At 35.1% G+C, this 9,570-nt stretch overlaps 1 long non-coding RNA gene across 1 annotated transcript; it reads right to left on the bottom strand.

Moving 5' to 3' along the window:
• Positions 1-1,631: 1,631 nt before the first annotated feature.
• On the bottom strand, positions 1,632-4,254 carry LOC103476333 (uncharacterized). The gene is made up of 3 exons (XR_535450.3): positions 4,156-4,254; positions 3,291-3,584; positions 1,632-2,270 (listed from the first exon to the last, which is right to left on the bottom strand). It is a non-coding gene; the product is annotated as an uncharacterized LOC103476333 (long non-coding RNA).
• Positions 4,255-9,570: the final 5,316 nt, after the last annotated feature.

Here is a 9,570-nt window from a genome sequence, read left to right as displayed (position 1 = left end):
CAACACTTTGATTAATTTTAAAGGAAAGACAGATTTAAAAGATCATAAAACAAAACACAAAGTCTTCACAGCCGGCCTCAGTGTTCAGTTTCTATATGACTCCACCCGTCTCTTCCATCATTGTGGGAGAATTTTGGTCCATTCTTCGTTCCAGTATTGAGCCGATTTGGGCCTAGATTAACCGTTTCACGCTGAACTTTCTGGTTTTGATTCCTGACAAGACAGAAGTTATTGTTTTTGGACCAGAACCTCTGAAAAAGAACCTCTGTAGCCTCCGATAATAAAGAATTAACAGGTTTCCAGGATTTCCAGGAAGCCCAGAAAATGCAGCTAAAAGCCTTCAGCTGATCCAAAACGCTGCAGTTCTGATTACGTATGTTGGCGTATGTCCCCTCAGAGAAGAAAGAGAACGCCTTTAGTGAAAGTTCTTGCCACTTTGGGATTGATTTCCTGCACAAATGCAAGCAGTAAGCTGAAGTTTTGAGTCAAACATTTCTGAGGCATTTTAAGTGAAGTGCAAAAAACTTTTTGAAATGTCACAAATTATCTGATTAAATTGGGTGACAAACTTGTTTCAATGCAGAACCCCCTTTAAAGAGAATAAAAACAGGTGCATAGCACTGCTTATGAAACTAAACTGTGAGGTCATCTTTTGGAGAATCTAATTAACTATTGAGTTAAATCTAATTCAGTAAGAAGTGTTAGTTAAAACATTGCTAGCTGATATTCTACCATGTTTCATCACATTAACTTACTCCATCTAGTGTGCTCATATGGAAACTAAAATAATGAAATGTAAATGTTAGCTAAAGTCCTAACATTATGCTGTTGGTATGTTCACAACAAGTAACATTTTCATTCTAGTACAGTAACATTTGTTTCTAAGCTAAAATTAGTGAAAAAGATTTTTCTGGCTGAAAATGCTAGCACTAACATGTTGGCCATAAAAATAAAAAGTGTGAAAAAAAACAAACCTTTAAAGCTTACTACCAATTTTAGCTTTTAGCTGAAATTTAGCTTACTGGTAATGTTAGCTAAAATGTTAGCATCAACATTTGGGCTATCATCAGCATGTTGACAAAGAGTGCTTTACTCTATCTATACAATACTAAAAAGCTAATTGTAACCAAAAGGCTAACAGTAGCATGTTAGCGAATGGTACCATGGCTTACTTCAGAATGGAAATAACATATAATCTAAAACTAACTAATGCTAATATACTAGCATGTTGACTAACTCTAGCATGTTTGCTAACATTAAGTTACTCCGTTCAGTATGCTAACTTTTGCTTTAAGGTAAAATGAGGTAAGAAGCTAACATTAGCATGATATCTGTCACTAGCATGTAGACAACATTCACTTTCTCCATTTAGTTTAATGATTGCAATGAACAATTACAATTTGATAAACAGTTAATGCTAGCTAAAATGCTTTCAATAGTATATTGGCACTCTAATTGAATTTAAAAGTACTTTATTGATCCCAAAAGGAAATTAAATTGACTGAGACTAGCATAACATTAAATTACTCCATTCAGTATGTTAGCTTTTGCATTTGAGGTAAAATGAGCTAAAAAGCTAACATTAGCATGAAGATTTCAGGCAGGAAGCAAAAAGAAGACAAAGGAAAAAGTTTAATTGTCTGATTTTCTTTATTTATTATATGAAAATAAACCAACTTTATGTTATGAAATATATATAAAACCTCAGCAGTGAAGCCCTGTCTGGATGGTTGTAAATGTATGTAACATTTTTATTTCTCGATGCCAAAAGAAACTAAAACCGTTTTTTATTAAGGCTGAAAGAGTGAAAATGAGCGAGTCTCTAATGAGGCTGTAAATACGCTAAGATGGCTATTCATTACACTAAATATCATCAATTATTAATAATCTTAATTACAGTTTTTCACATATATTCATAAATGACAACAAAACCTTCTGGTCGACACATTTATCCCACTCAATGCAGACAGAAACCGTTAAATACGCAGTGCATTTGCTGCTACGTTAAAATCATCATCAAAATTACCGTCTGACTTAAAGAAGTGCAATCAAGAAGCTATAATGGATTTATTCCTGGTGGGCCATGAAGCTTTCACTGACGGTTTTATTCAGATCCTTTGAGAAAAACCCGCCTCCTCCCCGTCCCGCTAGCCGGATCGGATCATAGGAAACATTGCAGCTTCCGATGTTTCAACATTTAAGTCCTTGATGGGGGGAGAATTGTTCTCAGATTTTTTTTGTGTATTTCAGCAGACCGTAGACGCCGCCACCTGGAAAAAAGGAAAATACTTTATCACCCCAATAGAACAGAAAAGAATAGGAGAAACTCAGAACTCTTTAGATTAATCTCAGAAAATTACTAGAGAAACTTGGAAATTTCTAAGTTTAAAGAGTCAAAGATTTGCTACAAAAACTCAGAAATTTTTTGATTTATCTCAGAAAATTACTGGAGAATTTAGGATTTTCTGAATTTAAAAAGTTGAAAATTTACTTGGAAAAAAATGCTGAATTTTTTCAGATTAATCTCAGAAAATTTCTTGATTTGAAAAATGTTAAATTTGTTTGAAAAAATCTCAGGAATTTTGAAATCATCCAAAACATTTTTCAGAAAATGGGGAAATTTCTGAGTTTAGAAAATTTTAAATTTACTAAAAGAAAAAGCTGATTTTTTTTTTTTTTTCAGTTTAATCTCAGAAAAAGTCTAGCAAAATGTGAGTTTTAAGTTTTTCTCAGAATTTTTTTAGATTAATCTAAAATTTCCAGAGTTTTTTCTATCATATTTTAAACTTTAAAAACTCAGACATTCTCAAGTTTTATCTAGAAAATTTCAGATATTTTCTGGCGGAAATCCTCCGTTTTATCCCCTGATCTAACTCTGCCGTTGCACAGGCCTCTGGAATGAAAAAACCTGATTAAAAAGAGCCTGTTTGACAGCATGAAGTAGGCTAAAAGTCACTTATAATGGTTGCAGAACCATTTCTAAAGCTTTGGACGCCATGATTTCCTGACACAAATGGACATTTCAGTAATATTCTATCTTATTAAATGAGTTTACAGATTTTTACTTGGATTTAATTTCAAACTTTTTGTCAAGATAAAGATTAGTTTCACTTTCTCTAAATGAATTTGGTTGAGTTACTATTTGAACAGCAGCATTTGCATTTATTCAAAGGGCTGGAGACCAATAAAGCAGAGGGAACCGCTCTCCTTCCTGGTTAATGGTTGACAGACTGAGGTGGTGGAAACTGCGGCGTTGCGTAACCGTTTGTGTGTTTGTCCATTATGCTCACCCAATAAGCCCGCCCCGGCGATGCTACCGATGGTGATGCCGGCTATCGCCCCTCCGGACAGCCCTGACGAGGCCGGTGCCGACGTGGGAATGATTATGGTTGAGTTTGAGGTGGCTGTGGATGGTGAACCAGTTTCATCAGTTTGGTTGAATGTGGTTGGTGCATCAGTTGGGGTTGAGGTTGGTGTGCCATCTGAAGTTCCAGTGCTGTTGTCTGTGCTGTTTTGTGTTGTTGATGGTGCTGGCGTAGTAGTTGTAGGAGGTTGGGTGGTTGATTCTGTTCCACGCAGATTTACTGTATCAGAAAGAAAACATTTAAAGCAAATCATGAAAATCCTCCTTGTTACACAATAATATTAATATTTAATTATCTCCAAAGTAAACCGTTAAGGTGTAAATCACTCTGATCCTACTAATAAAAACAGAGATAAGAAAAGAACAGTTCTAAAAAAGCCATGACCAGCCCTTTTCCTAAACAATGTCTACATCATTTATGGCCTATATCATTCATCACCTTTGGCCTCTTCGCAGAAACGCTCCGACGTGACCGCATTTATGCTTCAGCCAACTCATAAATTTAAATAAATGCCGAAAAAAAAAATTCTGGCGTTCAATATCAGATATTTCCTCATGTTCTTCTCATTTTATTGCTTCCAGCTTTGCTTTAACTTCAACTTAGATGTACTTTTTTGTCGTTGCACAAAGACACAACAAAAAATTTCACTGTGAAATGTCATTCCTTGGCTACCAGAAAAGAAAAAAAAACTATAAATATGACTATAAATACATATAGATACATAAATAAACAAGAATCTTGAAACCACTTTGTACTAAATGTGAAAATAAAAAGTTTTAGTCCTTTTTACCTGTGGCGAGGAGGCAAAGAGCCGCTACAAGAAAATTTCTGAGCATTTTTCCAGAGTTGTGAAGTTGTTTTATTTTCTATTTTTTGCTGCTGCTGTTGCTGGAAAAACAGAATTATAAACATAAAAGAATGGATTAATGTTCATACAGGTCATTTATTAAACATTTACAAAAAAAAACTAACAATATTTGTGGTTCAAAATGTTTTTTGTCTGAAAAACAAATTTTAATACCTTTAAAAGATTAAAAAAAATATCACAACTTCAGCAAATATTTGACCAAAAATCAACAATGTTGACCTGAAATGTGAAAATCTTTTTCTGTGGAGTGAAACCCGGGGAGGAGATGTGAGCTACTCACCAGAGAGGCTGTCTGTGACGACTGTCTTCCCTTGCGGAGGATATTTATCTTTCAATGAGCCTGTTATCATTTTTAGCCCTCCCATCTGTGTGTCATTTATGTGTCTCAGCTCACACTTCGCTCATACTGTTTATCTGCTTTTATTTGGTTATTATGGCAAGTAAATAAAACGTCTGCTGAACATAGGTGGGGAAACGCAGGTAACGTCTGGGTGAGTCAATAAAGACATGTAACATTTTATTGGTTTAAACCACAATCTTTATCTCTTCTGTTTAAACAAAACCAATAATTTATGCTTCCTGCTGCTTGGGGAGCCAGTTTTTCTTCTAAAATAAAAGATGCAGCTGCATATTTTTTCCACTAATTTGTACTCACCACCTCGTTTCTTCAGCCTTGTTTGAGCTGTCGGCTGAAAACAGTGAAAACTAAGGCAACAGGCTGATAAAGCCTGGTTAGTTTGCTCTGTTTGCTCAGCTTGCTGTCCAGCAGACTGTATCTGAAAACACTCAGTCTCCATAGCACAGCAGCATCTCGTTTACACTCTGCTCTATGAACAACACCTTAACGCCAGTTTTATTTCCACCCTGGTTACCAACCTGCAACAGAAACAGTTTCCCACCAATTCACAGAAATTTATCCAAGACTTATCGACGTCTGAGAATAAACATCACACAACCAAAACCAAAAGGTTGCAAAAGTAAATCTCTGGAGAATTACATATCTATATATATTTAAAATAATATTGAATAATACAAACTAAATGCTATTTCAAATGGACAAACAATTTTCATATTGAACATCTGCTTAGGGCCCCAAAAAGGCTTGGACCGGCCCTGGCTGAGGTCGCTTGTCGATTTAAAATTAATATTTCAACCTTGTTTGGCACAATGTGTGCTGACTAAAGAACAATGAATCTGAGTTTTCACTGCTGTATTCATAAAGGGCAGTGTGTGTACTCAGCATTATTGCAGTCTCCATTTGTCTAATGATTAATTTTGATCAATAGCCTGCAATTTGAACCTAGTCGTCAGAACAATTAGCTATTCTTGTTGGAAATGACCAACTTTAAGTTTTTACCTTTCTGATGGATTGCTTGCTAACAGCTACATTTATTTTGCCCTTCACTTTTAGCCACATTAAATTTGTGCAAAAGAAGTTGTAGTAAAATTAGGCATTTAGTCAAATTAGCTTTGAGCTAAGTTTGATTTACTTGACACTAGCATTTGACATTAGCAAGCCAGCAGTACCGCAAGTTATCATTACTCAAAGTCAGCTTAGCTTCTGTTAGAATCGGCTGTTAGCCAGGTTAGCTTTGAGGTTGGTTAGCTAAGTTTACTTTTAACTATCTAACTTTAATCAAAATTAGCAGTGCACTGTAAGCTAACATTAGTAAAAACACTTTTAGCCCATCAGTGGTTATTCGCTGTAGCCAGTAAAAAGTTAGCTTCAGCAATGTTGACTGTTAGCTAAGTTGATCTCAAGATAAATTGGCATTGGTCAAGTCTAGATGGTGACAGATTTGTATTTAGAGTTAGTTATAACTCTAACTGGCTAATTTATCTTAAACTGCATTCATTTTGAAGTCAAGTTAACTGAAAACCAATTTCAGTTACAGCCAAACCGAGATTTAAAAGCTAATACTGGGTTTATATTCACCCATGATAAAAATGTGACCTAGTTACTCTGTTGAATTATGGTTTGGGCCGCTGGAGAAAATAATTTATCAGACATGTATCAGAATAAAACTGACAAACTGTAGCAAATGACCTTTAATAGTCACTCAGCAAGAGACGGTGGTAATAAAAAAGAGGAATAATTCTTTATAAACTCTGACAAAAATATTCAGTTTCAGGGAATTCAACTCTGTCAAGACCTCAGATCCTGATTTTATTACCAGCATAAATGTTGTAGAGAAGTCAGTGGATGAAAACAAAACATTCAGTTTGTGTAAGTTACACAGTCAAAAATAGACAAACAATAATTTGGATTATTTAACCTGTCAAAATGGGGGTTAATGTTTCAAAGTCATATTTTCACCATATTATTCATTCATTTATAAATATCTCAGTTCCAATCAAAATATTTAGGTTGCCAGTTAAATATTTAGCATGCTAAATAAATATTTAGTTTGAAGCTAAATATTTTCCTAGCCAACTAAATATTTAACTTGTTAAATAAATATTCAATAAACTCCCATTTTGACGGATGAAATAACCCAAATTATTATTGATAATTTTTGACTGGGTAACTTTAGAAATGGCACCCCATACTGAATGTAATATTTAGTTAGCAAGCTAAATATTTTGTAAACCAGCTAAATATTTAGCTTCAATCTAAATATTTTGTTTAAACTAAATACTTAGATTACAAACTAAATATTTAGTTTTTAGCTAAATATGTAGTTGTTAAACATTTTTGCTTTCTTACTCGTCAGCAAGCTAAATATTTACCATGGCGAAATTATGACTGTTATTGTACAAACAGCACCCCATACACCCAGAAGCAGGATTGTGACAAAGAAGTCCTTGAAGTGCCACAGAGAGGCCAGAATTTGTCAAACATATTTATTTTGCTAGTGTTGATGAAATCCACCTGTGAATACCTGCTTTTTGCGTTGCATGTCAATCATATGTGTGTAAGAACACGACCTTGACTCAAAGTGAATTCTTGGAAAGTCGAATGAATCATCATTTCCTTGTGGAAATGTACGTGTAAAGGTTAATTGACTGGAATAATCTATAGCATTGTCAAAGGTCACTGTTTAATAATCAGGTTAGAGTGTCTTCCAGAGCTACCATTCTGATCCCTTCTAAAACACATCTAAATCAAATAAATGTACCAGCCCTTCTCTTATTATTTTATTATTATTTTATTTTATTTAAATTATTTGTTTGGCAGTATTTTGCGTTTTCAGTTGGAACAATAAATGGTGACAGAGAAAGCGTTGGTATAAGAGCAGCTGTTTGGACGTCTAGAGCTGCATCACATTCACAGTGCATGCTAGGTGCTAAGGTGCAAAGAGATAAAGAGAAAGCTTTAGGTATGGTTTCTGCTTCTGCTTCAGTTGATGGCTTAACATTTAGGGGAACAGGAAATGAGGTGGTGTGAGAGATAAGGTGGGATGGGGCTGAAACAGTGTGAAACAATAAACTGGTCAGCTGTTTATCAGTAGCTTGCTGGGTAATAACAGGCATTGTCTTGTTCCATAGCTTATCAAGCTAAATTTGTTAAAACTTCGCATTAAATGATATGTAATAATTGCTTATTTGTGGATTAGTTATGGTGTAACCAACTCCCGAATCAACTTTTGTTGCATATAAACTATATTAATTCAGGGTTTATTCATTTTCGTTTCTGTGCAAATTTTGACATTTTTGTGTAAATTTGTTTAGTTGGGTTACATATTTTGCCTGAAACCATCTCAGTGCTGCTCCCCTTAGGTTGAACAGTGGCTACTGCAGCTGAATTTTCCTATTGGTTAAATCCCTGCATTTGGGCACAGGATTCATCTTTGAAGAAAAAAAATAGCTAAATATAGCGACAAAGTGGATGAACTCTTCCTGACTACAGCCCTGCTGAACCCCGCACTTGACCTCGCCCCCTGTCTCTCCTGGCTCCGCCCACTTTGGAAATTTTCCAAATTTGTCTGGCGGGGTTTTGCTTTTACATGGGGGTTCAGCCTAACATCAAAATTAGACAAATAATGTAGTAATAATTTAGTTTTTGAGTTTCTGTATTTTACTATGTTTGCATTTTTTGTGTGTTTAGTCTGTTTATTAATGACTATTTTCTGTGTTCCCTGATTTATTCAGTAATTTGTTCTCAGTCTGTTGTTGGCACTAGCCTATTTTGTTGGTTTCACATATTCACTGAATAAATAAACTAACATGCTTCTCAGACTTCAACACTGTTTTTCGATTCTCTTTTGTTCTTTACCTCATACAAACTCATAGCTTTTTTATATTTGTGTCAGTCAGTCCAGAATGGTCATAAAACGACTTTATCGATCACAAAACCTGGCCTCTCACAGAAACTGTATTCAGACAGCATTGCCTGTAATTAAGCCACGACATCATTCAAGTGGCCTGAATGACATGAGCAGGAAAGTGGGAGTGGCAGAGTGGTGATGTGGGACTCTCACATGGAAAATCTGATGTCATCCTTGAAGTTTACAGGTTTGTTTATAGTCGTAAATTGCTGCCATGTAGTGTTAAACTCTGGCTACCTGCAGGATCTTCCCAAACATCCAGAAAAACATCTCAACTTCCTGTTGGCAAATAAAACTTCCTTCTGTCAAGCTGGTATTTGAGTGTTAGACTTAAAATAACTGGATTCAGACAGTCCCCAAGGTCTGTGCTCCTTTAAAGTCAATAAAACCACTCTGTTTGGCCTTGGTTAAAAGACAAACAGACCATAATGAGAAAGAGAAACTGAGCTCTGCTTATTCACTCTGTCCACACTTGAAGAACATCTTTGTTTTGTGTCTCTAACCTAAGCTAAAGCTGAGTTTTTGGTAAGAAAAACAGAGATTTTATAAGAACTCTGTGTGAACTGGACATGCACAGTGATATAATCAGGATAACTGGTAGTTAGGTCAATTTGTTTATCAGGCTTCTGTTTATTTTTCCTTTTTCCTCATTTCATTACATTTTTATCTGGTAGCAATGTGGTGTTTGTGTGGGTCTGGCGCCTTTTTGCAATTTCATATCTTTTTATATTATCCTTTTGCTTCCATGTTGCAACCTTAAATAAACTGTTTAATTCCTCCAATAAGTAGATTTTCTTCAGATAAATTGTCCCTGTCTTTATACTGGAACTTTGAATCTTCACCTTATTTCTATAAACAAACTCCAGTATGATTATTTTGTCCACTTCAACAACCAACTGGATCTGCATTTCCATTGACTCGATAATGGCGCAATTTAACATTTTCAAAATAAACTCCCTTAACTTGGTAATTAAAGAAAAACGAGTCACATGATCACATGAGTCACATGATCAACAACCAGATGTTACTACTGACGGAAAATAATGAAGAAGACAACAGGAAGCAGCAC

This window comes from Poecilia reticulata, chromosome 14 (assembly GCF_904066995.2).
Source record: "Poecilia reticulata chromosome 14, P_reticulata-male-v2, whole genome shotgun sequence".
Lineage (NCBI taxonomy): Eukaryota > Metazoa > Chordata > Actinopteri > Cyprinodontiformes > Poeciliidae > Poecilia > Poecilia reticulata.
Note: the sequence above shows the minus strand (reverse complement) of the source record. Positions and strands in the feature narration are given on the sequence as shown.